Source organism: Panthera onca, chromosome C2, assembly GCF_046562875.1.
Source record: "Panthera onca isolate mPanOnc1 chromosome C2, mPanOnc1 haplotype 2, whole genome shotgun sequence".
NCBI classification, from domain to species: domain Eukaryota; kingdom Metazoa; phylum Chordata; class Mammalia; order Carnivora; family Felidae; genus Panthera; species Panthera onca.
The window spans coordinates 111029279-111056417 of NC_138347.1; the positions used below are offsets into that span (position 1 = coordinate 111029279).

The 27139-nt window shown below is 36.4% G+C and overlaps 1 pseudogene; it reads right to left on the reverse strand.

Moving 5' to 3' along the window:
- Nucleotides 1-10145: 10145 nt before the first annotated feature.
- LOC132684248 (transmembrane protein 183A pseudogene) overlaps nt 10146-27139 on the reverse strand; it is a 127835-nt pseudogene continuing 110841 nt past the window's right edge.

Below are 27139 nucleotides of genomic sequence, written 5' to 3' on the forward strand. Positions count from 1 at the left end.
TTCACTGATAGGGTTGTCCGTTTAACCACTCTATCTCCTCTTTTGTATTTTAAACACTGCAGAAATAGGAATGCTAATTTGTCACACACCCCTTTTGTGTGCTTCCTTTATTTTGCCAACTAAATTATTCAATCAGTTTTGCATAGGGTTTGTTAATCCTCCCATGTATGTATGTCTTAATTTTTTTCCTGTTAGAGGTAAAAATAGGGTGTGCTGTATTTCTAAATAAAGCGCCTTTTTGGCTGTTCATTGTGCCCTTTCCCTGAGGTATATAATTGGCTTCTTCAATCATAGATCTCAAAATATACCCCACCTACTGAGTCAGGAAAATGTAGCATTGCTAAGTTTAAATGTAACAATTCTATGCATTCGAATAAAATATTACACTGAGAAGATATATTATCTTAGTCTGCCAGAAAGCCACTTTAGTGTTTCAGACAACAAATTGCTCATGGTACATTTTCTACTACAACATATTCCAGAACTGAATAAAAATAAAAGGTACGATTCTGACTGCTATCAATAACAATTTGCTTCTTTTTATGGCACATTTTAGATTTTCTTAATGTGGGTGATTTAATTTCACAAAGAACGTTTCATCTCAGTGTCTGGGTGTACCTTACCTATCATGTTTCTGCGGTTATGAAAATGAACAGATGCCACGCATAAAGGCTCATATTTTTGAATCCATGAATTATACTGAACTATGACTAGCAGCTCTCTGAAGCAGTGCTGCTTCGTGTTAAGGGCAGGTATCCTGGAACTAGATTGTTCAGAGGCACATCTCCACTCTGCCACCTACTAGGTTTGGGTAAATTATGTAACTACCTTGTACCTCAGTTTCCTCTGTGAAATGGACATGATACCACTAAATTTATGGAGATGTGTTGAGCTTTACAAAAATAGGTGTACTAGGTAAGTAATAACTAGTTTTATTTCTAAAACCTAATTTTCGGGGTGCCTGGGTGGCTCAGTCAGTTGAGTGTCTGACTTTGGCTCAGGTCATGATCTCATGTTCGTGAGTTTGAGACCTGCATTGGGCTCTGTGCTGACAGCTCAGAGCTTGGAGCTCGGATTCCTTCTCTCCCTCTCTCTCTGTCCCTCCCCTGCTTATGTTCTGTCTCATGCTCTCTCTCTCAAAAATAAACAAACACTAAAAAATTGAAAAATAGTTTTCCATCCAAAATATAATATTAGATCCTTACTGTGTATCCGAGATTGTATCAGGCACTCAGGGATACAACTGTGGTCGTGATAGACATGGTCTGCCTACTTTCTAGAAAATCTGATTGAATTTTAAAACTGTATAAAAGGTACAAAACCTTTGTGGATCCCTAACCACTTCTTAGAACTACAACTGCTACCATCCTGTTCCATCATCTCTTGCCTCCAAACTGACCCTGCACTTCTACCTTTGACCCTACAATCTACTTTCATTGTAGGAGCCAGAAGAACCCCTTCAAACAGTGAGTCTGATCATGTCCTCTCTCTTTTAAAACACAGCAGAGGCTCCCTTTTCACACAGGGTGGAAACTGAATTCCTTAAGTGGGTTTGCAAGGTCTAGCATGACCTGCCCATTCTTCTCTGATTTCTTCTTCATATTTCACTTACTCTGTCCCCACCCTAGTGGTCTCTGTGCTGCGTCTCAGCTCCCCCAGACATTCACCTCAGGGCCTGTGCACTGGGTGATCACTCTGCCTGAGACCCTCTTCCTCTAGAAAGCCATATGACTAATGTCCTAACACCTTCAAATTTTTGCAAAAATACCTTCTTAATGAAGCCTACCCTGACTGCTCTTTCTCTTTTCCCGTAATACTTAGCATCTTCGAGCCTAAAATATAGTTTATATATTTGTTATATTTTCTGCCTCCCCATTCTCTCACCAGATTGTAAGCTTCACAAAAGAAGGGATTTGTTTTGTTTACAGACATATCCCAACAACACAGAACAATGCACTCAATAAATATTTGTTTAAATCAACTTTTTCAAATATGCTAAGTCAGACTGCTGAAACTCAATGATAGGTTCTTTTCAAAATAAACGGGCAGGAAGAAAGAAGGAAGAAAGGAACTTTATACCTTTATTCTAGAGTCTACTCCTCTAGATATGCTTTTTAAGCCTATATATCTTCTTTTAAATATCTTTCAAGTTGCTATTTATCTAGTGTGGGATGATGTCATACTGCGGAAACAATGTGAATATGGTAAATGAATAAATTGGTTAAAATAATATTTTTAGAAAGGAAGCAAGGGAGGAAGGAAAGATGTGACTCAAATAATGAGACCAGTTGACTTGAGTCACTGGTGAGTTGGCAATTTCATTGCTCTGGACAATGGAATCAGGACACTCACTGGCTAACCTCACATGAAGATTACTTTGAGCACTAACACTTACTTTCATATGTAAGACTCAATATTTTCCAAAATCAATAAATGTTACTTATCCATAATAAAAACCAATGTATAATTCTGTCATGCAAATTTACCGACTCAAAGTTAATAATAAACGTTTTAAGGCTCTCACATTTGGATTGGAGCCCAAAGAGATGCAGTGTAATACAGCAAAATAAGCATGCATTTAAAGCCATGTGGACCTGAGGTCATTTCCCACTTACCTCCTTATACTGTATGATGTTGGATAATGACCTTAAGTTCTCTGAGTAATATGACCACAAAAATTCCCATCCCACCATAAAAATCACTGGCAGAATGAAAAGAAATAAAGTGAATATAGTAACAAGCAATCACGGTCAGCTCAGGAAACTCCTAAGTAAGCCATTAATACCTACCAGGTATTGGGTAGAGGACTTGACTCACATCATCACAGTTAGCCCTTATAATAAGCCCACCAGATAGCAGTATTTTTTTTTCCCTGTCTTGTGGATAGGGAAATCAGAGCTTAGGGAGGCTGAGGGAAACAAGGGCTCATTCACTTCACCCTTTCCCCCAATTTTTTAAAGCCTTCATTAGATTTTTATTAGCTTCAGGAGTACTATAAGAGTAGGCTATCAGTACGTCTGTTTTTCTTGAACAAAAAATAAAACTGAAGAAAGCTGTTGAGTAAACTTAATAGAAACCTAATCCACAAATGTTATGTTTTAATTTTTGTCACTGTGCATTTTGTGTTTATAATGCTTATAACTTGAGCTTCTCAATTTATATCTTCAATTTTACATAGGTTACTTTACATTTTGGTGTTTACCTCTTTAGTTCTGCAGACTCGGAAGTTACTCATCACTCCCCTTAAGATGTCTTATGGACTGAAAGCAATTATAAAATTCACTAAATTATCTTGGAAAGGGGTATGATAGTGTTTTGTCCATTCTGCAAAACAATCAGAAGTCAAGAGAAATGACTTCTGTCAACATAAAGAACAGAATAGTTGAAAATATGGTTGTGTAAGGAAAGAAACACTTAGATTCAACTCCTATTACCTTAGAAACACTATTTTTATTGCTCTGTCTTTTGATAATGAGAGTACATGTGCTTTGAAAGTGATCCAGGTTTCTTTGAATAATATTTAAGTGTTTGTCCCTCAAGGTAGCTTTGAAATGATCTGGTCCAAACTCCTCGTGTTAGAGATGAGAACACGAGGTTCAGAGAACTGAAGTGTCATTGCAAACACCATCCAATCAGTAAGTGGTAGAAGAGAAACAAAGCCAAGGCTCTGGCCACCCACCTACCCACTCTTGTTTATTTCTACTTCCTGCAGTTTTCCCTGAAACATTGCTCAATAAAACTTAAAAATAAAATTCTTGGGCTCAAGGCAGGCTTGTAATTGACCAGAACAAATGGAGACAAGCGTGATGGACAATGTCAGAATTCTGAAATACCAAATAAGGCCATTTTTCATTTTTGGGGAAAGGAAAAAAAAAACACACTAAAGGTTTGGAAATACCTGAGAAACACCTATTGACTCTGACCAGCACAGATAAGATATTCAAAGTTTAAAGGACACTGAAAACTCAGGGACTGGTGTTTCAGAATTTGCCTGAAGGTGAAAGATGCCTAGATGCTGGCCCTGTAAAGAGAGATAATTCAGCCCTAGAAGGAGTTAACTTCTTGTATTTAAAGATTTTCCAAATAAAATCAAATGCTTTATTTAGTCCCTTTAATCTGTGAATCTTTGTGGAAAGGGACTGGGGGCTTTCTTGTCCAATCCTAACGGCCTAGAATGTGTGATGTTCTCCCCCTCACAGCACCTAATAACAATTCATGGATTAAAGGCATGCTGAGGCATTACCTCTAACACTCAGGTGGCCTGTGTTGGAAGTTGTCCCAACAAATGGTAATATCACAGCTGTTTATTACGGGTCTTCATTACATGTTCAACCATCACATTTGCCCTTTGGCCTTTTCCACAGAAAAAAAAAAAAGCCCTGATGCAGAGGCCATGGGTGTAACTTCTCTGCGGGGTGCTCTCAGGCTGTCCTCGTTTTGCCCCCAATTTGTTTCAGAGGAGTCAGAAGAAATTACAGGCTGCCATAGGGTTCATAAGTCTGTAAATATTCTCTTTCAAGAAACTCCAGTGTATCAACATCCAAATAATAAGTTGTGGGTGGGTGTGTAAAATAATTACTGTCCAAGAATATTTTCCAGATGATTCATTTAAAATTTTTTTCTGATGTGATGGTGTGTAAATGAGAATACCAAGCCCATCAAATTAAGCCTGGGAAGAACCCCGTATCTGCATTTTCGATAAGCACCCTGGGATTCCAGTGCAGTTACTCTGTCCTTAAGGTATTTAAAATATGTGATCTAATACACACATATTTAATTAAGTGCTTTACTCCTTTCTCTTTGCCATTTTGTAGCATAAAATCTTGTTCTCTAAAACATACTTCCTTGACAATAGTACAATCGAAGCTTTAAGAGCTCATTGTTAGCTGTTTGGTTTTAGAAAATGAAATATGCAAATGCAACATTAATTATACCAAGTAAGAAAAGACTTGTATTATAGTTACTATTAAAATGGTTGTCAGGGACAATTGACCGGAAGAGTTAGGATATTACAAATGAAACCTGACAAATGGTCTCTTGAGAAAACACAAGAGCAACAGAAGGAGAAACCTTGGGCTTATGTGGTCATAAAATCAAAGTGAGATTTCCTGAATGTCAAGTCAACAAAGCAGGCAGTAACGTTTTTATGGTGGATACATAATCAGGGATAAAACTGCATATTATCTGGAATGATATAATTTCCTTTGATCATTGAGTTCTTTTGGCCAAATTTATATGTCAATAAATGCCACATGTGAATACTGTGGGAATTATTATTAAAAGGATTTAAAAAAATATATAATCAGTTTTGAGGTAGAAACAAACTCATGTCAAAATCATTGATACTGTTGCTGATACTGTTCTGACATTGTTGATATCACTCATTGCTTCTGAAACTCTTTATATTTATCCTGAGTATTAGATAATTTAGGGAATTTTTATAACCTTAGACTATACTGAAATTTGTTATAACTCCTAGCTTGTGTTTCATATATAAAAGTCACCCTCAGGGAATGTGGGAACAGGTGAAATCAAACTTGTTTTGAGTTCTTCAGGGAAAAAAGATATAAGAATTGATTCCAAATTATGTGTTTTTTTTAACATTTTAACTTTATTTTTGAGAGAGAAAGAGACAGAATGCGTGAGGGGAAGGGGCAGAGAGAGAGGGAGATGCGGAATTGGAAGCAGGCTCCAGGCCCTGAGCTGTTGGTACAGAGCCTGACGCAGGGCTCAAACTCACGGACAGCGAGATCATGACCTGAGCCGAAGTCAAATGCTTAACTGACTTAGTCACCCAGGCGCACCCCCCCCGCCACGCCCAAACTATGTTCTTTTAATTAACAACCATAATATATACAAAAAATCCTAACAAAAATAGGACAGTGTAGTTGACGTTAATTCTAAGCAAAATTCCACAGCACATTATGCAAAAAATGCTTTTTTGCTTGTTCTGTCAAAAAAAATTGCTCAGTGGCACCTGGGTGGCTGAGTCAGTGAAGCATTTGACTCTTGATTTTGGCTTGGGTCATGATCACACGGTTTGTGAGTGTGAGCCCTGTGCAGAACCCTGCTAACAGTTCATAGTCTGCTTGGAATTCTCTCTTCTGCCTCTCCCTCTGCCCCTCCCCTGCTTGCTTGTGTGTGTGCATGAGAGTGCGTGCACATGTGTAGTCTCTCAAATAAACTTTAAAAAAAAAAAAAAAAAACAGGGAAGACAGCAGAGAGTGCACCAAAACCCATCTCTTGGGTTTTTCATTTTTGTTTTTGTTGCTAGGGTTACTAGAGTTGTAATAAGGGAAGAACATTAGCTGAAGTGTATCTTGATTTCATCTTGAAAACATCACTCATTCATCTGAACATGACAGAATTGTGAGCTAGTAATAGCAGAACTGGGTAGATTCACCACTGGACAAAAGTTTGTAAATACCAACTAGTCATTGAGTGTCAGAAAGGTGTCTCTAGACGTGGCCTGCTGGACTGTGCCTTTGGCTTTTTCCAGAATGATCTAATTACCTGATTAGCAAATCACAGAAAATGGAAATGGAGATCTTATCTCTCCATTGACAGAATTTGAGGCCAGTAATTTTTAGCAGAAACAACAAGCAAGATTTAATAACCTGAAACTGACAAGATATGTGTAAAAACTATTTTGAAGCCAAAAATCATCTAAAAGTAGGATGGAAATAGCATAGTTGTGCTCTGTGGTTTCATAAAAGTTAAGGGTGTCCTCAGTTGCATTAGCAGAAGTAATAGGGAAGTGATTGCCTAGTTATACTTAATTGTTTTGGAATCTCACTTATTATACTTTAATCAATGCTGGGAAGCAGATATCAAACCTGAGTATATCAAGTAAGAACAGTCAAGGTGGTAGGTAAAACCCACTGTTTCACACTATGGATGCCTAAAGGAAATGGGGAGGCTTAAGTGGAAATGATTCATTGTAACACAGTAAATGTGGATTTCAACTCTTCTCAATATACTCTAGAAGTGGACAGACCTAGGGCTCAAGGGGGAGTTTATTAGGGTGGATTCCAGTTCAACAGAAGGTAGCATTTTTAAATGATGCAGTGTATCTGAATAGAGCAAGTAAAGGAGATCAAACAAAGATTGGTCTGGAGATGAAGACAATGGTACTGAAGCATCACATCAAGTAAGGTTCTAGATTAGAACCTGGGATTTTAAAGTGGGCTCTGTGCAGCCCTCAGGTTCAGGGTGTGCTTTGACAGGTAGTAGGAGATAGGAGATGCTGATTGGGTGGATGCCTGGGGCTTACAAACCAGTTCTGTTTGTTTGGATTTGGGTTCCTTGTAAGAACTTCTAAGCTAAAAGTTTCAGTGGCCAAAAATCAAAGGGAAAAAGAAAAGAAAAAGGGGGGGAAATACAAAAGGCAATAATTTAAGTTCTCTTCTTAAAGTCTCTGTCAGCTTAGGATTCTATGTAACAACAATAACAGATATATTTGAAAGGTGTTAAAAATACCTGAAAAAGATACTTTCTCCTTAGAGAGTTTCAGAAAATTGTATTCCCAAGGTTAGGCATGTATCTGTGCATCCAACACTCTCGTGTGCACTCTTTTGTATTCTCTCTGGTACATAAATGTGCATTTTAAGTGTTTTTGTATTTCTGAGAGAGAGAGAGAGAGAGAATGAATGAGAATATGAGTGGGGGTAGGGGCAGCAAGAGAGGGGGACAAAGGATTCAAAGCCAGTTCTTCTCTGACAGCAGAGAGCCTGATGTGGGGCTCAGACTCCTCACAAATTTTGAGATCATGACCTGAGCTGAAGTTGGATGCTCAACTGACTGAGCCACCCAGGCACCCCCACAAATGGGCATTTTAAGAGCTCTCTCAGGGCTAAGCTGTGGATATTCTCTACTGGTTTGTCTCATATATCCACACTCATGACTCTGATCTTCCTGCTAGTGTAAAAACTAATAAAAAAAGTTTCTCTGTAACTCAAAGATCTAAGCACACTTTGTATATGATTAAGCTGAATATAAAATATCCAGTTACCCTTCTGGGGGAATTGGGAGAGTGTCTTTCTTCATTCATTAGTGTGGTTCCTGGTCCCCAGATATAGAGTCTACCTAAGGAGGCACTCACGTGAACCTAAAGCTCTAAGTAAACTCTTTGAGGTCAAGACTGTATGTGTATATACATTGCTGTGTTACAAAGCTAACTACTATATTTACTTACATATGCTGCGACATGTCTATAATTAAATAATGAAAGAAATCAATTATTACACAGTAGGATTATCAAAAATAGAACTGGTTAAGAGTACCTAAATTCATATTCTTTCAACAAATATTTATTGAGCACCTTCAGTGTGTCAGGCATGGTTCTAGACACAAGGGACACCACAGCAAAACTTGATCTCATGACAGTTACATTCTAGTAGGGAAACTTGGACAATATACAGATAAACGTGTTAGGTGGTGATAAATGCTATTAAAGATAGAGCAGGGTCAACGGATAGAGAAGAGTGGGGCTGCTATTTTCTATAGATGTATGAAAATACAAGGTTTATGCAGCAAAAAGGGCCTCAATGTGGATGCTCATAAAGAAAAACTAGGAGGCCCATTTTCATAATGTTGATGTTTCAAAGGTTTTGTGTAGAGCTGGTATCATGTGCCAGCTTTAGCACCTCTCTATCCTTGGTGTGCATCTTTTACTTTGTGGTTTGTTTGGTTTCCTTTTGACTTCCTCGAAATGTCCAGGGTTCTGCAGGATTGTGTTACTTGCAACTTTTCTCCCCTTAGTTGATCTGCTAAAAATAGAATTCTAGAGTAGTTTCGCTTCTTTTTTCTTCTTTTCAGCCCACATGCATACTTTCTCTTAAATTCTTTTCCAACATAGATGCATTTTTCTACTTATGTACATTTACTTCCATATTTTCATTTTTATAAGTAAGTATATCAACTTTGTCATTGGCATATGACTTTACCTTTTCTTCTCTGCATAATATTATAATAATAAACAAAGACAGCATCTGCTTCCTCAAGAAAGAGTTGGAGATCAAATTTGTGTTTTCATATTATAACTAATTTTTTTTTTCATGATAAATCCAAGAAATGCTCTGTTTACCATAGAAAAACAAATATATTAGTTTGGATTTTCAAGTAAACACTTCAAATGTTACACTTTATCAATTAAGAAATCCTATAAAAAGTGGTTATTTCATTGGGAGACCCTTGTATAAATATAAAAAATGTATAAATAATAGCATTGCTTAAGCTATAAAATAGATTCTTGGCAAGATTTGTATTAGACTGTGAGGCTTATATGCATCTTTATAATTTTTTTTAATGAAGCTATAGTAACCTTCTTTATTATTTATTTTGAGACAGAAAGAGAGGATACACAAATGGGGAAGGGGCAGAGAGAGGGGTGGGGGGAAAGAGGAATCCCAAACAGGCTCCACTCTCAGTGTAGAATCTGACACAGGGCTCGATCCCATGACCTTGAGATCATGACCAGAGCTGAAACCAAGAGTCTGACACTTCATTCGCTGAGCGGTCCAGGAGCCCCAATAACCTCTTTCTTGCCCCATACCCCATATTGTTAAGTGCTTATGAATATAGTGTCTCTGTCCCACAAGTAGAATTTATTTTTATTTTTATGCATCTGGAAAAGGTGAAGGGACAAAGTGATGAGTTGGAAGCCTTTTCTTAGGGGTTAGAGGGCCTTTGATAATATTTTAAAGCATGATCCAGTAATGGTTTATACAGATTAGGGTTAAAGATCCCATCTGGTATAACAGTCTTATAAAATGTGTTCGGTGGTTGTTAGCTTATTACACATATCTAAATATTTTATGATTGTAGATTCATTCTTCTGCATTCCTATGGAAATATCTTTGAAAGTTTAACCTATCAAATTACATATATATATTAGAAATAATATGTTACAATTTATAGTGCATACTGTGTTCTCACAGATATCCCTATAATATCTCCCATTTTGCAGCTTCATTATAACTGAATTTGGGTGCAGAAAGCAGTTGACATATAAAGAGTCTAAAGGTTAAAAACCACTTGAGGCAACGTGGTGAGATTAAAGTGTTCTGAAAAAATAAAATAGATAAATTAAAAATAAGGCCTTCAGGTTAGGCCTGGCTCTGTCATTAAGGTAATTCACTGTCAATTCAGGCAACTGAGTGAAGGCTTCTGGAGCACGCTCCCTTACAGATGTCAATCAGAATGATAGCTGTGGGTGTCTCAGACACCAAATAATTGTGGAAAGGGCCAGGGTTAGGCAAAAGTGATGTGGAATCTGGTGAACTGGAGACCACCTGCCCTGCCCAAAGGCATCGCATTAAAAATATTGGGGCACCACCAAAGAGTCGAACGCTGTGCGCTGGGTCCAGGATGATTTGCACGCCCTGTTCCCTGCGCAGTTTCCGGCCACCACGGACAGGAGAGTCCTGGAACACCAGTCTCACGCGATGATGCCGCATGTCTGTGCTCACATTGATAGTAAACAGGGTAAATATCATTCCCATGACAATTGGAATAAAGATGAAGTTGAGGGTAGTGACCTGTAGTAGGCGGCATTCCTGGTCTGGGTTGGTATGAACATCTTCGTACTGAATGGGAGGCTGCAACCCTCCCATACACTTGCTCTTTAATCTAGGGGACTGTTTTTTGAACTTAAAGTTGAATTCCCACATTGGTTCCTGTCTGTTCCCAACAATCTTTCTGCACCAGAAAAGTAAGCATTTGGAATTCTTTAATGTGCTGGGAGTGCTTTCTGGAATGGCTGGATTCTTGGAGATTGGAGCAGCAAATGGCTCATACATACGGTACAGAGATCGGATCACACATGCCCGGAGACAGCGCAGCTTCTCCATGGACTCCGGTCGCAGGCGCAAAGGCAGAGAGGCATCCAGCGTGCAGTGCCTTCGGTACAACCTGGTCCAAAAGGCAGCAGTGCAAGTGACATTCCAGGCATTCTTACAAATCAGGGAAAAATTCACAATGTCCTCAGGACGGATATAGGAGGCCACCAATAGCCAAATTATCCATGGGATACTCTTCTCCTCCAGCCCCGTCCAGGTCTTCCTTGTGCCTCTTGCTCTTTTTTTTTTTTTTTTTTTTTTTTTTCTGGAGACGGTTCTCTCATGGATGCACAGCGTTCGACTCTTTGACTGGTGGCATCCTCAGTACCCATTCTCCCTGAGAATATAGTTACTGCTTCTTGTCGCTGAGGGCAGCCCTGTGCTGGGCCAGTCCATTAGTAATCAGATTCCGGTTTGGAAGGGGCGTCCGAATTGTAGATCTGGTCAGTAACGCACGTGCTCTTCCAGTTCCCCGGGCTCCTGGTAGGGGAAGGAGAAGGATTGAATTGAGAGGAAAAACAACTATGATTTATAAACATATTTTAATGTAAAAAATGTGCATTTGAAAGGAGAAACCTGGCCCCATTTTCTGTGTTAAACCCCATTTGGTGCTATTGAGTTTGTTGTTCTTTATTCTTTTATCCCAGCAAAAATGGATGATCTTGCTCTAGGGAAAAATTAAACTCTTAAATCTCCAAACAAGGAAGTTTCAGCCTTCCCTTGTGATCAGAGAGGAGCCTTAGAGGCCTAAAATTGTTGCTACTATTGCTTCCCATTAAGCTCCCCCTCAAACTCAAGTGAATATTTTCTCTTCTCCCTTTACCCTCCTCCAGAAATAAAGGAGGTGACAGGGTTTTCAGAAAAAAAAAAATATTGGGGCACCTAGGTGGCTCAGTCAATCAAGCGTTTAACTCTTGATCTTAGCTCAGATCATGATCTTGCAGTTTGCATTCAAGCCCCACATCAGGCTCTGCGCTGACAGTGCAGAGCCTGCTTGGAATTCTCTCACCCTCTCTTTCTGCCCCTCCCCCACTTGTACACACACACGCGCGCGCGCCTGCTTGCTCTCTCTCAAAATAAACTTAAATACGTTGAAGCATGGTGATAACTAAAGTATCTCTTTTAGCTCTAACATTCTGTGCTTTTGTATTGAATTCTCAGAATCAACATGTATTTATTAGGTACCTAATAAATTTGTTATGACTTGTGAGGGACAACATAAAACTATGAATAATGGTTTCTGCCTTTGAAGCATATAATTTAGCCAAAGAAATAAAACAGGTTAAGGAGATGAGAAGGCTAGTTCTTCAAGTGACACAAGGAAAGCATTCTAAAAATAAAATAGCTTTGCCTCCTCTCAAAAAAACCTTGGGTGTGCTGTCATCACATGCTGTAGGCACTTGCAGAATGGAAATACCCTGTAGTGTGAGGGACTAAAGAAAGACCATTGAGGAGGTAAAGTTTAAGTCCAAGATTCAGATGTAAGATCTGGACCAGGAGAGAGTGCAGTGTCCTCAAAAGCAGGGAGTTTAACTTCAGGAGACCTGCTGTAAGCCCTAAGGAATCTGATTGTTTTTGTTTCTTAGATTTTTGTTAATGGAAGATTCTTGTTGGGAAAGTTACTACTAAAATTGTCACTTAGACGCTGAATATTTTTGATACATTCTGGTGTTGGTTGTGGTATGTACATTTCAACGTTGAAGCTAGAAAGTTGGTGAGTAAGAACAGACTTGGTGAATAAACATGTTCATTTGATCAAAACAAAATAAATTTATCGCCATTGTATTTGCATTTTTACCCTACTAAGCATCTGTTTTCTCTATATCGTTGTCTCTAGATATAATCTTTTTCTTCAGCAAAACATCTTTCACCATTGTCCCCAAATGCTAGGAAATGTGGAATGATGAGGCAAGATGTATCCAGATAGATGGCCTAATAATGACTAACTGACATCATGCTTTTAAATTTATAAGCATTTTTACATGTATTTTAAACATTTGTTTAAAGAATTCCATAGTACACATTGCATTATCTTTCATTTACCCTAAAGAAAAGATACAAAAAAAGATTTAAAAGAGAAGCCATTTGCATGTCTATTAAGTATGATTAACACTGTCATGCACACAGTAGGATGCAACTATAGAAACCATTATTAGACCTAGTAGATCGTATAGTCTATGCCTGTGATGACATTCATTTCTTCAGTAACTATTTATAGAGCACTCAGTGTGCCAGACACTATTCTAATTTATGAGCATACGATAGTAAACAAGACAGACACGGTTATTCCTTTATTCTACAAAGACAGTTTGCCCATAGTTCACCAATCTAGGACTCAGATCTTCAGATTGCCAGGCTGTGTTCTTTCCACTAGAATGACTGTATCCGTATACATACTTGAATATTAAAAAAATTTTTTTGGTTTATTTCTGAGACAGAGACAGAGCATGAGTGGGGGAGGGGCAGAGAGAAAGGGAGACACAGAATCAGAAGCAGGGTCCAGGCTCTGAGCTGTCAGCATAGAGTCTGATGTGGGGCTCAAACCCACAAACCGTGAGATCATGACCTGAGCCAAAGTTGGTCGCTCAACCGACTGAGCCACCCAGGCTCCCCTATACTTGAATATTTTTAATGGTAGTGAAGGAATCTACTCTGATCCAGGGTGGGTAAAAACAAAAATGTTCCTAGAGTAGAATGAGATATCAGAAATTTGTGTCGAATGTAAGTGAAATCACCAAGATATTTATGACAGGAATAAATGCTCAGGGCAATTGCAGCTGCCAAGAATGGATCTTATTTTGCCTTCGTGGTTGTGTGACCAAAGAACTATATTCTCAGATGTAGTTTGCTCTCTCTAATTTGGGAGCCCTATGTTACAGAAAGATGTACTGCAAGAATAAAGAAGACCATGTATTGAGCAATATAAAAACTTAAGGGAACTTCTCTCTATATATGTATATCTATGTATATGTAGAGAGAAGCTCCCTATATATATACACGTATATGTGCAACTGTCTTTTACAACAGTGATTCTGGATACATCCTTATCCTTTCACTGTGATAATATAATGGGAGCCAAGCATTATTCAAAAATAAATGACAAAACCATCTTAAATAGAACTAAGGTTCACTGAGAGATTATTTCTGCTGACTAAGCATATGGAAAAGACACTTTATTACTTCAATTACTCCAGCAAGATCACACCTGGTGTTAGATGCATGGTTCAAGAACTTCAGTGCATTAGCTTAGCAGTTAGGTTATTAATCATGGGTGTCAAGCCCGTTCTGCTAATTAACCTTAATTGAGCTCTCTGTTATGGAAGCACCATTACCAATGAAACAACTTAGCAATGATACCGAAATAACAGAGCATGGTAAAACTCAGGATTAACATTACTTCCTGTGCTTGAATACCAATGCCCAATGCACTTTGCTGTAATACAAAATCTTGTATCTTCTATAAAAGCTTAAAAAATACATAGAGTAAAAATTGGTAGAATATGTATAAAATGTGCATAATAAGGTGACTTGGAAAGCATTTTGAAAACAACTTATGTGTTTGCATCGAATATTTAAAAGCAAGTAGAATATAGCATTTTTAATAAAAATAAGAATTTTTAAAGAATCAAAGATTAAAATCTCATATCATCCATTAGTTAATGTGACTGTAAACCTAGTCATGCTTGAAACCAAATCTTTATTTCATTTATGTTCAGTATTACTTCCAACAGTGCCACAAAATGTCCATTAGAATAGAATTCTTCAATAGGCAGCTTTATTAATCTGCCCAGAGAAATGCAGTGCAATTAATTCTAAATTTGATAACCAGCAAGCACTTCAAGTGCTCAATAGGTTATTTATTAAAAAGCAAATCAAAAAGAAATAAGCTTCACTGCCAATGAACGGAATGCTTGGATTTAAAAATGGCCAGAAGGCTATTGGTATTAATAAGCTTTGTCAAATTCATTTTCAGACATGCATGGAGGAATTCATACTATTTTTCCATTCATGTCACAGTGTCTGTCAAGAGGAGAGCTCAGATACCTTGGGGAAAGCTTTCTATGTGCAAGTATTTGAAAATAGAAAGGCAAAGACAGACATTTAGCAGATTCACAAGGGAAGGGAAACCCCTGAAGAATCTTGAGGAAAATTAAAGCAGCAACAATGGAAGTGTTAGGAAAAGGTTTAACCATTGATACAAATTTGGGCAAGAACAACGAATACAAATACTGGTGATACAAGTACTAGAAACTCAAAATCAGCATAAATAAAGATTTACATAGTATGAATGAGGCACCTCAGGCCATGGGTGAATATCTTATGGGCCCTTCCTTTATGCTATATTTACAGAGGTAGAATGTAAACATCCAGGAAGTGGCCCAATTTCATTGGATAGTTATACAGATTCTTAACATTGACCACAGGGATTTAATGGAATCTGAAAAAAAAAATCTCCACTCCTCTAAATGCCTAAAATCTGTGTTCAGATAGTAAACAGGTGCAACTACAGATAAATTACTTAAGTTCTGATCCCTCACTGGTGCTATCCAATAGACCTTCCTGTGATGATGGAAATGTTCTATATCTGTGCTGTCCAATAAGGTAGTCACTAGCCACATATGCCTATTGAGCACTTGACATCTGGATAGTGCAACTGAGGAAATGAATTTTTAATTTTTGTCCTTAATATTAAATATCCACATGTGGCTGGTGTTGGGCAGTGCAAACCAGCCTCAGATGATTACTTTTATGACCTAGCAGGAGTAATAGATCTGATTCAATCACGGTTCTTTCAGTTGTGAGGGACAGAAAACTCAAAATGTGAACAATAAGAATGTATTGGCTCATTTTAACTGAAAAGTCTGAATGTAGGCAGTGTCTGGCATAGTTCGTTCAGGGCTATTTTTTCCCCAGTATTCTCCTTTATTTTTGTGGTTGGGCAATGCCTTTATGCTAATTTTCCTGATGGTCACAGTGTGGCTGTTGGAAGCAACAGGAGTTACATGCTCCTTATTCATGTCTAATAGGAGAGGGAGAGAAAGAGCATTCCCTCCCACAACCGCTTAAAAGGCCAGAGCCTTGCCCTAAAGAAAAAAAAAAAAAAAAAAATCAACGTGTAGAGCCAGCCACAACATGTAGAGCGCTGTGTATTGCTTGGCTTACACCTGGTTTTCTTCCCATTCCCAAACAAGTTAACTTTGGCAAATGGAAGGAGATTTTTGATCAATGTTGCACCTGAAAGTTGGATTGGGGGAATGATGTTTTCTCAAAGAAAAATCTAGATGCTATTAGGATGTAGAAAGATAGGGAATGAATACAGATTAGGCAACTGATGATTTTCATCCAGTTACCTCCAAGAATTATACTCGATGATGTAATGTGGATAAAGCACCTAACAGTGCACCTAGTATGTTATAACCCTTCTTGTTCACGTATCCCACCTTCTCTATACTCCCTAGGCAACTATCTTAACCCTCTGGTGTCTTATTTTTTTCAATAGAGAATGTATTATTGTTAAGATTCCTTTTAGCGCTAAAAATTTGTTACTGATACCTACTGGTGATATGTTAACTCAGGGCATAGGAATAAGTGTGTCAAAGGAGAGTTAATTACATTAGAAGGCAATGAATAGCTACAGCTAAGAAAATGCCATTGGATTCTCTGTAACCCTGTGCAAGTGGCCCTGGTGATGGTCTTTCAATGAATAGAGAAAAGAAGAAACAACGGTGCTTATTTCTCATCTCCAGCTCCTCCTCGGCCCAGCTCTATTTCTACCACCCTCAAAGAGACGAACAGATAATAAAAACCAATGATATCTAGGCTTTAGCTGAAGAGCATGAGACTCACCTGAGGCTCACCTTGAAAACTGACATGGAATTTGCTAGGCTGGGACTCAGGCACCCCTTCCTTTTTCTTAAGTGACTTTAATGTATACTATGGTTGAGAAGCACTAAAATGATTTTCTGATAAACAAGAGGTGGAATCAAAAGACTATACTGTACTATTCAGGGTCAAGTAGCAGGTCATAACTAAATGATAGGTAAAATAGCAACATAACTAATAGTAGAACTATGCAACATTTTTTTTTTCAAAAATATGTACAAAATACATTTTTCATTTGAACAGAAAACAGTCAACTGGTTTCTCACTCTCAAGATTTTAAAAGCCTATGAATTCTATGAGAGATAAAGATTAAGTGGTATATTTCACTAACAAAGCCATAACAGATATTAAAACCAAATTAGAAGAAAAAAGAAAGCAGATCTGACAATTAGAAAATCAAGTCAGTAACATGGCAAGAAGTGTATAACAAGAGCAGAGAAGACAGGAAAAGCATCCAATGAAAGCTATTAGAAAAGAGGAGATTGGAAGAACAAAGAGAAGCTCTGTATACGGAGGGAACAGAACACTCTGAAGAAACAAATTACATTATCATTGAAGATGATTTCATGAAATGAAAGCAAGCATGAATCTTTCCGGTTTAATTGGCCCATGCTGTCTCAGAAAAAATAAATGATTTTAAAAATAGTGAATAATGAATCCTATCCTTGTGAATTTAATATATTTCAATGACAACCAAAAAATCTTACAGCTTATGAGTACCTGTTCTCTATTATATTCCATTCACCTAAGCAGATGATACCTTGTAACAAAATAGGTATCTGATGAATATTTTTTAAATAAACAGATCTTTCATTAAAATAACTGACATATTATGTCATTAAAGATAATGATGCATTTTCTATATTTTGGAGGACTAAGTGTCATCCAGAAATTTAGAAATTTTATTTTCATGTTGTTAAATACATTTTCAAATAGCATATATTCATATATGTATATTTAGTGTGCTATATTGACATATAGTGCTCACCCATGTATTTTTTTGTAAAATTTATTTTTGAGGTGTAATCTATCTAAAGAAGGAAAACAAGGGTGGCTCAGTTGGTTAAGAGTCTGACTTATGCTCAGATCATGATGTCACAGTTTGTGGGTTCGAGCCCCGTGTCAGGCTCCGTGCTGACAGCTCAGAGCCTGGAGCCTGCTTCAGATTCTGTGTCTCCTTCTCTCTCTGCCCCTCCCCCACTCACACTCTGTCTCTTTCTCTAACATAAACATTAAAAAAATTTAAACAAGGAAAACAATACATAATTATGATTAAATTTTATAATCAGAAAAATTAAAGTTTTGCATAATTTGTATTATGCTAACAAGTATCATTTCTACTTTATTAAAAATTCAAAGGAATGAACTCTTATTTTTTTCTCAATTCATAATTGACTTTGTTCTGCTATTCTGAGGTTTATCTCGTGTTCTTTTTTCACACTTCTTGAGCACTACTTTGATTTTAATCTTGTTTCTTCGATGTAGACCTTCACTCTGACCCTCATAGGTTTTGTTTGATATGAAATATTTTTTTTGTTATTTATCATGATTTGCAGTAGCAGTTTTAATTGCCTTGATCCAGTAATGGATTAGGAGAGAGGTTGTTTTAATTCCAAGTATTGCCACATGTATGAGTCTGTGGTTGGAGGATACTGTAGTCTCTGTTTGCATCAACTACAAATAAATCATAGAAAAGCTGGTGAAGAGTAGATTAAACATTAACAATTTATTATCTCACTTAAGTTCAGAAGACTCCCATGCGTATTCCCTCTGATCTCACACACCCATCAATTACTAAGAAATAGAAATTGGATTATCATCTTTGATTCAGATTCATGGTTTATACCATGATGTTAAAGATGCTCAAATTGGCTTTTGATTTCCCAGCAAGAAAGGTGGGTTATTGCTGGATGTGTGGACAGCCAACAATATCTGCCTTACCAACAACAAGCAAGAGACTGATAGATTTATTCTCATTATATATAATCATATATAATCTTATTACATATAACATAGGATATGTGATTATATTTTATATACAATAATATAAATGTTACACATTATATACATAAAATTTCATAAAGTTACCTTTGGTTCCTCCAAATTAATTTTAATCTTTTGATCTACTCTGAAGAGTTTAGGAGAAGGTGCTAAAGGTATTTTTTCTTTTTATTATACTGAAATATTTCCTTTATTTTCTTTTTTGTTGTATGATCTTTTTTTGTTAAGGTACACCTCACCCCCAGTAATTTGGAGTGTATTCTATTGTTTTACTGTTAGTTGCTTTTATATATCATAATGACCTACTTCCATCCAATTTTCTCAATTTATTGGCCTTTGAAGCAATAAAGAGTCTGTTGATTCTCCTCCATGGAAATGCAAAATAGAAGCCATGTGAGCAAATGACTCAAACTGGTGACTGAATGGACAAAACAGGCACTCCCATGTATTTCTCATAGCAGAGTAGATGTCTAAAGCCTTTTGGAAAGCAGTTTGGCTGTTCATGAAGTATTCATACTCGGTGGTTCAACAATCCTACTTCTAAGAATCTAAAAGAAATGCAGAAGGGCAAAAAGATGTTTGTACGATAGTGATTCCATTATGAAGAACCTTGTGTGTCATGGCAGAAAAATAGAGAAACAATATAAATGCACATCCACTTGAATATTATATATAATATATAATTTATTTATATAAAGGTGTATGTCTTGATAAAAAACATAAGTCTTAAAATGAGGAAAACCACTATGTGTTGACATAGAGGTCTCTGAAATGAAGTTAAAACGGCTCAAAAACAGTAATGTATGATTTCATTTATGTTAAAATGTGTACAAAAGCGTAATGTCTAAATGAATAGTATTTTAGAAACGTACACTCAGAAGTGTTATCCATCATTAGTCTTGGGGAAAGGAGTAGAAATATGGGAAGTAGTAAGAGAAAATAGTATTTTATTAGATATTCTTTTTTAAATGTTTGCAATGAAAATATATTCATATAAATAATTGTAAAAAGTGGTTTTTAAAACCCATCTGGAAAAATAAACATGAAAGAAAAATAGAAGATAGCCAGGAGAAGTCTAAAAATGAAGAGCAATAGGGTGGAAAAGATTCACCCTAATACATATTAAAATATTCTTGACAGAGATCATTTTGTAAAAGATTTGATCATTACCTCATACTATCCACCTAAATAAATTCTAGATTTGTCACACATTTAATTGTAATGACAAAACCAGAAAATCAATACAAGGAAATTCAGCTTGCTTAGTTATTTTGGGTTTGGAATGGTCTTTCTCAACATCAAGCTCCAGCCAAGAACCAGAAAAACAAATATTATATGGTTTGACTACATAAAAATTAAAGCATTCTGTATGGATAAAGACTGTAAAAAACGACACAAATTTAAAAGTATTTACAACATGAGTAATAAAGTATTAATAGCCTCGTATGCAAAGAGTTCTTACCAAGTAATGGGTAAAAGATAAATGTGCCAAAGAAAAGGGCAAATAGCATGTGGGTAGATCAGGCTATTTTTCCTGTCTTGGAAATGACAAATTGCAAATTTTTCCATAGCTGATTCCAAAAAGACTGTGGCACATAAACCACCAATGATGGTGTCTAGAATTCATCCCCAGTATAGATTTTCATACTTCTTTTTTCAAAAGGAAATTAAACTTCAGAAGCCTTTGGCTTAACAGACATTTGCCCTTCCTTACACGAAGCTTACCTTAGCAACTGAATTTGTTTCAAGAGAAAAGCAAAACCTGGCATTAATTTAAACAAACACTGCCAGTTGCTATTTTCATATTTCCTCTGTTCGCTGTAGATAGCTTATATTGGAAAGTTGAAGACAAACATTTTTTTCCTCGCTGATGAGTTCCTGTATTTGGCAAGCATGGATGCTGCTCTGGGATTCTGGGGACCAAATTTCATTTTACTAATTCCCATTTGGATAGACATTTCACAGGAAAAAAAAAGTCTACCTCTGTTCAAAACATTCATTTATTGTTTCAGCAAAATAGCTCATGAAGCTTGTTGATATCTGGTAAGTGTGGTCAAATGTTGTTCTTAGCAAGTCGACAAATCAGTGAAAGCATAGAACTCACATCCCTATTTTGAAATATTTGCTGGAAGTGGTTAGGGATTACCACTCAAGCATTTACTATAGTGGGAAATACTTTAATCAGTACAAGAGATAAGCACCAGCAGAAAGAAATTATAATTTGACAAACATATACTGAGTTCATATTGTGTGCTAGATTCTCTTCCAAATAGAATGGGACAAAACTCCCAGCAGGTGTTGAACTTTATTTCATTGAAGAGAAACAGACCATATATAGAGGTAAGCTTATGAGCAAAGATGATGTCACATGGTGTTAAGTGCTCTGGAGGTGTACTGAGGCCCAAGAGAAAAATGTCAGTTCTTAGTCAATAGCATTTATTGCATTTATCCTTCACAATAAAATGAATATATGTGTATATGTGTACATATATACACACTCACATGTATACACATGTAAATATTTATGTGTACATATGTGTATACATATGTGTATTATGTGTACACATATATGTGTATATGTGTAAACACACACATATACAACACATGTAAACATTTTAGAGAGTTTACCATGTGCCAAAAATTTTAACACTATATGCGTATTATTTTATTTGATCCTCATACTAATCCTAAATTGATAGGTATAGATCTCAATGTAGATAGATGCTTGCATAAATATGTTTTTATGACTTGTTTTATTGCCCATTCGGAGAAGAAATCATGTACTGCTATTTGTGTTTTCTCTTTATTTCTTTGTTCTTATTTTACTTTAATCTCTACCCCTTCCACTCATATGAAACAGCCCTTTTTCCTCACACTCCTCCTCCAATTTCCAGCAACAAGTAGTGGCAACTTTGGGGTGAGAGAGCCAGTTAACTTTCTATTCATTGACATAATATGTAAATATTATTTATAGAGATGAGTACACTAACATGAAACATACCTCTTTTAATAGATTTTGATGGCTTTATTTCTCTATCTCAGTTTGTATAGGACAGTCTCATTCATTTCTAAGAGTTGCTTCATTTTCGTAGAATGAATGAAAGGTGTTTATCAAATTGCCTCCATGGAGTGGATGCTTACGGCTTTTAAAATATTTCTCTGTCATACAGGGATGCTGTGGAAAACACCTTTAAGTCTTTGCACATATGTGGACATATTTCTACGAGCTGTCTTCCTACACATGACATTGTTATTAATAATGGAAGACCATTTGCATTTTACACATGGATGAAGTTTCTTTTCAAAAGGTTTCATCAACTTAGAGTCCTACTGACATTTCTCCATATCTTTGGCAACATTCAAAAACATAAACCGTGTTCATTGCCATTTTGAAAATGTTTACATTTCGTATATTTTCAGTGTATGTGTATGGTCGCATACCTTGCTCTTTGAACTGTTCATGTTTTTAACCTATATTAGGAATTATTTGTAATGACTTGAAAGGGTTTTTTATGTATTTTGTAACTTGATCCTATATGTTAAATGTAAATATATATTTTTAATTTTTGTTTTTAATACTAACAAACAGCTATGTAACATTTACTATAAGCCAAAGTCTGTCTTAAGTGCTTTATATATTCACTATTCTATTGCTCACAACAGTCCTGTGAGGAAGGTGCTATTATTCTCTTCATTGTACAGATCAAAAAACTGAAGCCTGGAGGTATTACATGCCTTACTTGGGCCATGTAATCAACTGGTAGAACTCTTTCGGAGCTCTGATTCCAAAGTCAACTTTCAAGCCCTCAGTCATTCTCATGATACCTGCTAGAAAGTTCAAAAACTGTATGTAAAATGAACCAATATCTTTTTCTTGCTTTATAGCATCCGGTTTTTGTATCTCTAAGAAGTCCTTCACCACACGAAGTTATAAACATATTTTTATAACTTTGGGTTATTTTATTCTTAGCCATTTAAATTATCTAGTGTCTGGTGAATGAGGTCAAGTCTACAGATGACATTATTTTTTTCCAAGTAGGTTGCTAATTGTTCTAACCATTTGAGTAGGCTCTTTTTCCTATCAATTTGTAATTGGCTTTATTAAAAACTAAGAGTTTATCTTGCATGGGTCTACTTAGATACCTTATTCTGTACTTTGGCTTTATTTGCCTATTCCTGCCTTAGAACTATATTGTTTTTATTACTCTAGTTGATACTGTGCTAGAAACTTCTAAGGGAAGACCCTTACTGTAAGAATTTCTTCAAATTTTTCCTGGCTATCCTTATACCGTTTTGTTCCTTTCAAATGAACTTTCAATGCAGTCCATGACATTTCTTTTATGAGACCTCTCATTCCAATTTTGGCAGTAATACAGTGATTACATAGACTAATTTGGAGAGAGCTGTTACATTAGGTCTTTCTAATTAAGAACCTGGTATAAATTTCTTCTTTTGCATCTGTTATCCTTCAGTAAAAATAGATAAAATTTATTAATATAGGTTTTTCACATTTTATTCCTTACCATCTTTGGTGTTGTTATTATAATTGAATTTTTCTGATGATAAGAAAAACATTTTCTTACTGTACTTTCAAACTGGACATTGTATTTGGAAGAACTACATGTTTCACTTTTAGTACTAGGAGCATTTAATTTTTTTGGATTTTCTGGATCAATTACTGCATGAAAATAGTGACAGTGTTATCTTTTCCTTTCAAAACTTTATGCAGTATTGCCTTACCTTAGTTTTATTGTATTAATTAGAATCTCAACCTATATCATTGAAGGGTATCAATGAGACTAAATGTCTTTGTCACATTCCTGAATTTAATGGAAATAGCTCTAAGGTATCAAATCATTAGAAACCAAGTTTCAGTGTACAAGTTTTAAAATACAGTATATCACAATTAAGCTTATTGTTTCTTACAGATTTTTAGAAAATACCCTTTATCAAACAGAGGAAGTTTCATATATATATGAAGCTTTATTAGATAGACTAATTGAAGCATATGTATTAAATTGTTTATTTTTATCAGATGCCTGTTCATCAAATTTGATTACCCTATATATATTCTTAATCTCTTAATGTTGTAAATCATAGTCTATTTCTTAAGGTTGAGTTGTATCCATTCTTGGGATAAACCTTTCTTTAATGCATTATAGTAAAAAAGTTAATACCTAGCTAGATTCAATTCTCATTTTTTGTTTACAGGTTTTTTTTTTTTTTTTTTGCGTTTATGTTTGTAAGTGTGGTTGTAACGTCGTGAGGTTGTAACATTGGTTTCCATTTTTATTTATTTTGTGGAAATATTTTTGGACCCCAGTTATGTAGAATGGAGTTTAAATGCCCTTTTTAGTTCATGGGATAGTATTGGCAAGGGTCTTTACAGAGCCCATATTTCACTTCTCAATTTTAGTTGAGAATACATTTACTTGAAAATATATTCTCCTCTCCCATAGCCAGGACTTTTATTTTTTTGTGTATCTCTGAGTATTTATAAAATGAAAAGTAAACATAATGTTTTTAAAATTTAAGAGTTTTCTGTCTTTTTGATATCTCATTAAAGAGCATGTTATTGGGGTGCCTGGGTGGCTTAGTCGGCTAAGCGGCTGACTCGATATCAGCTCAGGTCATGATCTCATGGTTCCTGAGTTCGAGCCCTGCATCGGCTCTGTGCTGACATAACTGAGCCTGCTTTGGATCCTCTGTCTCCCTCTCTCTGCCCCTCCCCGACTTGTGTGCGCACTTGCTCTCTCCAAAATAAATAAATGTTAAAAAAAATTTAAATCATGTTATGAATGATAATTTATGTGACTGTTTTGCACAACTTACTGTTTTTGAGGTTCTGCCCATACAGTCTAATTCATTTTTTCTAGTGTTTCATGGTATTACATTATTTGCATTTACTGTATTTTACTTAATTTGTTCTAATACTGAAGAAAATCTATATACCCCTTCCATCTATTTACACCATGAACAGTGCTTCAGTGAACATACCTACCTACCTACCTACTCAATAGTGTCTCTAGGATGTATGCTTAAGAGTTGATTTCCTGGCATATTATTTATGTACTGCTGGTGTATAACAAATGCTTAGTAGTTTAAAACAACAAACTTTTAATCTGATAGTGTCTGTGGGAACTGAATCTCATAGCAGATTAGCTGGGTAGTTTGGTTCAGGATCTCTATAAGCTTGACGTTCTGCTATGGGCTGGGCTACAGCTGTCTTAAAGCATAATTGAGGAAAGATTAATTTCCATTCTCACTCACATGTCCAGAGACTTCGATTTCTTGTCTCATAGTCCTCCCCACAGGGCCACTTACAGTGGCAGCTATGTTCCCCCAGAGTAAGTCGTTGCTTTGTGAGCCATGAGAGAATGTCCAAGATGGAGGCCACAATCTTTTGTAAACTAATCTCAGAAGTGCTCTACCATTACTTCTGCTACATGCTATTGGTCATTTAGACCAACCGCGGTACCAGGTTAACCAACTGTCCTGGCTTGCCTTGGCCTTAGGAATTTCTCAGGTTTAAAATGTGACTTGCAGGTTTTAAAAATGAGTCCCAAGCACATCTAGGAAGTTGATCACCTTACCTGGTACAATGTGGATGGCAATTATACAAGAGTGTAAATACCCAGAAGGGGAATCACTTGGAGTCGTTGTAGAGGCTGACATACTAGGTCATTGATTACATCTAAATACAGTTTCAAAATTATTTCCATGTTGTATGCCTCAGATTGGCCACCACAGGTTTCTACTCCCACCACTTGTGCATGAGGGTTCAGGATGCAAAAAATTTTTTTCCCTCAAATTCTCTGAAAAAATGGAGTTTCTGGATTCTTACCTATTAAATTGTATCTCCTACTTTCATCATTAAATTCTCAGTGCATTCTGGGAGAAGTTCTCTTCTTGATAGTCCAGCCTAATAATTCACCTTTCATTTTTGTCTTTTCTGCTATTCAGATATTCTTTTGCATAAAGATCCAGCAAAGCTTACAACTCTGCCTATTTTCGATGCATAATAAGTAAAATGTTTAATAGTATTCTAGAATTAGAAGCCAGATGGTCTCAACATAAGCAATGAGGGAGAGTTGGAGGGGAAGTGAGCTTTGAAAACCTTTATGAAAAAAACAAATATTGAAAATAAATGAATTGAGCTTTTTGTCTGATGAAGTTAGAAAACATAAGAGAGTAAGCTCAAATAACCAAGAAGAAAAAATGGTGAAGATAATTGCAGAATTCTGTGACATTAGGCTCTGTGACAGAGAGAGAGAATGATGAGAGGAAGCCATTTACAAAAATGTGGAAATTTTAGGTTGTAATGCATTCTCCTTTGCTCACTCTCTGATTCTTTTACCCCAACAACTGTGGGAACATTCTACTTAATGTGTATTTTTGTGTATATTCTTTTGAATGTGTGTTCACATTTTATCAGTTTATTTCTCCCAGTTACATCTACTCCTCCACCTCTAAAAATATCAGTGCAAGGAACATGTCACCAGATGAAGTCTTTCTCTGTCAACTATTTATTAAAGGGGTGTGTGTGGGGTTATACATCCAGAACTAGATTGCTTGATCATAGCATAGGTACCTGTATGGCATGGTTGCATAATTAGTAACACTTTGGTCACCAGAAGGGCCACCCCAGCCTGAGCTCCCATCAGTGTTTGAGGTTTTCTGCCTCATCATTCTAGTCTGTATTTGGCATTGCCCAGATTTGTGAGTCTAATTGCTGTACAATAGTACCTCATTATTAAATTAATTTGCATTTCTATGATTATTAATGAGGCTGAGGATCTCTACCTGTTTATTAGCTTTTGGGATGGTCCAAGTCATTTCTTTTAAGACAGTAATTAAAACTTCTGGCGTGCTTAATCAGGGTAAAAAAGGTTAAAACAAAAAATACACGGAGTAAAAAAGATGTAATCAATCATAGGGAAAAAGAAAACAAAACTCTACATTTCCAGAGAGTAAAACAAATAATTACCAAAAAAAAAAAAAAAAAAAAAAAAAAAATCTGTTCCATGATACTTCTCCTCACCAGCAGATGCTAGAAGACAACATAGGAACACATTTCTTTTCTCTCTCTCTCTCTTTTTTTTTTTTTTTTAACGTTTATTCATTTTTTGTTAGAGACAGACCGTGAGTGGGGGAGGGGCAGAGAGAGAGGGAGACACAGAATCCGAAGCAGGCTCCAGGCTCCGAACTGACAGCACAGAGCCCCACGCGGGGCTCAAACCCAGGGACCGGGAGATCATGACCTGAGCCAAAGTTGGACGCCCAACCCTCTGAGACACCCAGGCGGCCCATAGTAGGAACACATTTCTGATGGAAACTACTTTGTATCTAGAATTCTATACTAGGTCTAATTATCCTTCAGTTGTGAAGGTGAACTAGCTCACAGCTCCCTGTATGTA